The 4,163-nt window shown below is 56.6% G+C and overlaps 1 protein-coding gene across 1 annotated transcript in view; it reads left to right on the top strand.

Annotated features, from left to right (window-relative positions):
* The window catches only part of WNT6 (wingless-type MMTV integration site family, member 6), a 13,017-nt gene that overhangs the window by 407 nt on the left and 8,447 nt on the right, over positions 1-4,163 (top strand). The gene's annotated exons all lie outside the window — the stretch shown is intronic.

The raw sequence follows: 4,163 nt of genomic DNA, 5'->3' as shown, positions 1-4,163 counted from the left end.
GCGTGTCGGAGACAGCAGGCTGGGGGACCCCTAGGGGTATGGGACACCCAGGTCCTGCGGAGAGAGCTGTGGCCTGCCTACCTGCATCCCAAGCCTGCAGCTTCGGAGGGTCGTGTGCCTGAGGGGTGGGGAACAGAGGGTAGGGGCCTCCAATAAGTCAAAGTTAATTAAAAGCCCGAAAGTCCCTACAGCGTTCTCTCCTGAGCGGTGGCCTGGACGTGGCAGGGACAAAACCCCTGTTTGTAATGGTGCCTTCATCAAAGGCAGAGACGGTGCCTTGCCGGATACCAGAGGGGGTGGGGGATTCATTACAGGCGCAGAGCCGGGACCCAGCCTTGGAAAGCCCAGGTATCTGTCGAAACATGAACTATTTAAATCTATTAAGAATTTCACCCTGCCTGTCTTTATCCGGTTTTAAGTGCTTAGATTCCAGCTCCCCGGCGTGCCGTCCGGGCTATCATTCATTATCTGAGGCTATTCGTCTCCACATTGTCACACTCTTTTGACCCCTAAAATAAAGCTCTCCATAAGCCTTTCCCCTCCCAGTGCCCTGCCTGCCCGCCAGTGATTTATTCCACGGCTCTGTCCCTTTCCCTAGCCGTAGCTCCAGGAGTGCGGGGCAAAAGGGTGGGCCTTGGTGGGTATAAATGGTGCTCTAACAGTCAGTGGTTCACTAGCTGGGAGTTTGCCCCTGGAGTCCAAGCCTGTGAAAGGGTTAATGCAGGTCTGAGAGGGTCTTACCTTGGGTTTGTTGCTAGAGGAGGGGAGAGTGAGACAAGGCGAGTCCTTACTGCAGCAGGGTGCATGCAGAGGGTCCCCCTGCTCCCTGCCACCCACCTCGGGGTATCTGTCCCATCCCAGGGAACAGTCCCTCCTGCTGCCCAAGAGCTGCTGTTTTGCCCTGGCTAATTCTCAGACCGCTGCTCTGCACACATGGCTGTCCCTTCAGCAGTTCCCTTTTTCTTTGCCCGATCTTCATCAATATCCACCTGGTGAGCCCTAACCCCCAAGCTCATCCCCTGTGCCCCAGATGGACATCAGTGCCATGCTGCTCACGGACGGAGCAGGCAGGGATGAAGTGGGAGCCCACTTTGCCTTTAGTTAGAGGGCCTGCTGACGGCGCCGGCGAGGTCAGGGTGCTGGGCTGCCGATGCCCCCCACCCGGGCTGCTCAGAAGTGCATCTGTCCGCCGAGGCTGGGTCCTGCTGGTGCTGTGACCATGCTGTGCATGCGCTGGCAACGCTGACTTGGGGAGATTAGCAGGATTTGGCAGAGAAGGGCAAGGGGTCAAAGTTGTTTATTCTTCTCTTAAAAAAGAAGAAGTAAAAAAACCTTTAATTTAAGAATAATAACCCAGCTGCACACAGCATGGCCAAATGTGCTGGGCAGCAAAGCAGCTGCAAGGGGATCACCAGCACACACTCTGCTTTGCTCTGGAGCTGGGAGCCAGTGAGCTGGGAGGAGGTGATGTGTGGATGAGGCCACCAGCACCACCAAACGGACGTGCTGGGCTTCCCAGGAGTGGGCACCAGAGCAGTTGTCAGATTCACAAGCTGCTTCACCCAGAGCTAGGGCTCTCTCACCCCTGTCTGAGATTATCCCTCATTTCCAGGGAGCTCGTCCCATGCGGGGAGGGAGGTCTGGGCACTCCCTGGCCCTTTGAGCCAGCTCAAGACTGGCATCTTCCCACACGACTGCTCACAGTACCCGTCCCCTCTCCCAGGTCTGGGTAGCACTGGTCTCTGTGGGTTTTGCTTTCAGTGAGTAGGGGTTCAGGGCTGCAGCTGTGTGTTGTGCCAGGGCTCTTGGCAGCCTCAAGGCTAGCTGTATTGGTAGAGGTGTTCCTTGCTGTCACTGTCACTGATGCATAGGGTCTTTGGTGGCTCACCTTCGCATGTGCATCTCTGGGCACGGGTACCTGTGGGTGCTTAGCCAAGGGTTTATTGGCTGTGCAGTTGTGTGGTGATGGGGATGCAGGGGCCGCCTGTTTGGGGCATTTTTTTCCCATGCCAGTGTCAAACGAATTAATGAGAGTGGCATGGTGGGGTGCAGCAGGGCTGGGTCACTGGGGCATGGTGCTCAGCCCAGGCACGCAGCTGGGCTTGACCCTTCACAGGTGGTAACTGTGCCTGTTGGGAACCTGTCAGAGGAAGGTTTTGGTGTGATGTAGAAGCAGTGACATCATGCTGATGACAATGTAGACTGAGAAAGAGCATCCTCATTGTGGTAAGATGTAGCCTGAGGGGTCACCCTTGTACTATATTCCCTGTGTCTAAGAAGAGGCAGAGGGAAAGGGGGATGGGCAGACACATGGACCTTTCCACGGCAGAGGGGAGCAGGCTACGGTCAGTACTGATTAGTCCCTTGATTAGCGCAAGTGCAACTAATCAAGTCCCTTGATTAGTTGCAAGGTATAGGCTTCTCTTGCTCCCACCAGCCCTATAAAACCTCTTTCTCGAACAGCTCCTTGTGCAGCTGCAACAGTGATTCCTTCCTGAGCAGGGCAGGTAGGGACTGCTGGCCCAGACAGTGCAAGGATACCAGGTGGGTATGTCTCAGGAGCTCCAGGCTATTTTGGGGCAGGGTTTCAGCTGAACTGGCTTGTTGTTGGGCTGTGATTGCAGTGATGGAGGCACTGCGGGGATGGCGACAAGCAAAGCTGGGCTTCCCCTGTGCCTCAATGCCTATCAGCTCTCCCTGGGCATGTCTAAGAGCAGTTGGGAGGTAGAAAAATGAGCAAGGGGGAAAACCATCCCAGGGAATACGTGCTCCACTCCAGCTGTGAGTCTGAGGGGACCCGGAGAGACAGACACCTGCCCTGCATTCCCTTCCCATGCATGCACTTGGGCAGCACATCTCCATGTTTTCATGGAGCTCCTTCAGAGGAGCTCAGGGAGGATCCATCTACTGGGACCTTGGCTGCATCCTTGCTTGAGGGTGTCCCGGCCCTGTGCTCCCCGATGGGTTTCCTCTGCCAGTGGCCTCTCCTTCTCCCCCACTGCCCTGATGAGCACCCACACCATGTGAAGCCTGTAAGGACAGGCTGCTGGGCTGTAGGGCCCTGCCTGTATGCCTTGGGATGAGCTTTGTGAGTCACCCCCTGGGCTTGCTGACCCACACCTGCCACCCCACAGCACATGGCCCCACATGGTGCCCAGTGGACTGGGCTTTCTGGCCATCATGGGCATGCCTTTGCCCCTGGAGCAATGATGTGTGGGAGGCAAAGCACCTCCCAGTATGGGAGCCCTTGCTCAGCCCCATCTCCCTGTGCCCCTTCTGGGGCAGCCACTGACCTGCTGGGTTTTTCAAAGGGAAAGTATTTCCCTTGCACTCTTTGTGATGGCACCAGGTCCAGAATTGGTCTACTCATGTCCTACCCCAAAGACAACTGAGCTTTTCCCTATGCTATCCCCTGTCTCTGCTGGTCATCTCCACTCTCCCACAGTGACACCCAGGCTGCCCAGTCCTGCCATGTGCATGACCCAAGCTGGAGGACTCAATTGGCCTTAGCATCAGAGGCTTGAATACTTGTAACCTCATCTGTGCAAGATGGTGTTAGACAGAGCTGGGCAACTGATATTCACTCAGGACATGTGGGGTCCTGCCACCACATTTGGGCATACGTTAGACCAGCCCTTGTGCCACCCTAGCTGCAGCCTTCCGGCCCAGAGGAAGGATACAGTGACCGGGGGTGGGTGGATTCCTTTCTTCTCATCCCAGCCTCTCCAGGGCTTGGACACAGCTTCAGGACTGCCACCTCTGCGAGCATGTGCTCCCTCCATCCACCTCAGTACCCGCAGCACAAGCTTGGGCAGCTCCTGCGCATGAGCACCTGGCCTCAGCATGACCCTGCAGCCGGCAGGTCCGTGGGTTGACACCATGCCACACCAAAGCCTCTTTCCTTTTGGTGGCATGCCAGCTATTTGCATCCTGTCCTTGCCTAGAAGGTCCAAACAGGAGGGCAGGGAGCGCTGCCCCTGCTCTCCCTGACCTCATAGCATTTCCCACTCCCTCGGTTCTCCTGGTGCTGCTCAGCAGCTGAGCCACAGCCATACCACCCGGGGCAGTGACTGGCTGCTTACTCACCCCTCCTCCTGTGCCTCCTGCTCTGCTTTCCACACTGGCTGCCCCAGCTAGTGGCAGCATTGATGCATCAGCCCAGG

Source organism: Buceros rhinoceros, unplaced genomic scaffold (genome assembly GCF_000710305.1).
Source record: "Buceros rhinoceros silvestris isolate BGI_N320 unplaced genomic scaffold, ASM71030v1 scaffold26238, whole genome shotgun sequence".
NCBI lineage: Eukaryota > Metazoa > Chordata > Aves > Bucerotiformes > Bucerotidae > Buceros > Buceros rhinoceros.
This window is presented reverse-complemented; position numbering and strand designations above follow the sequence as displayed.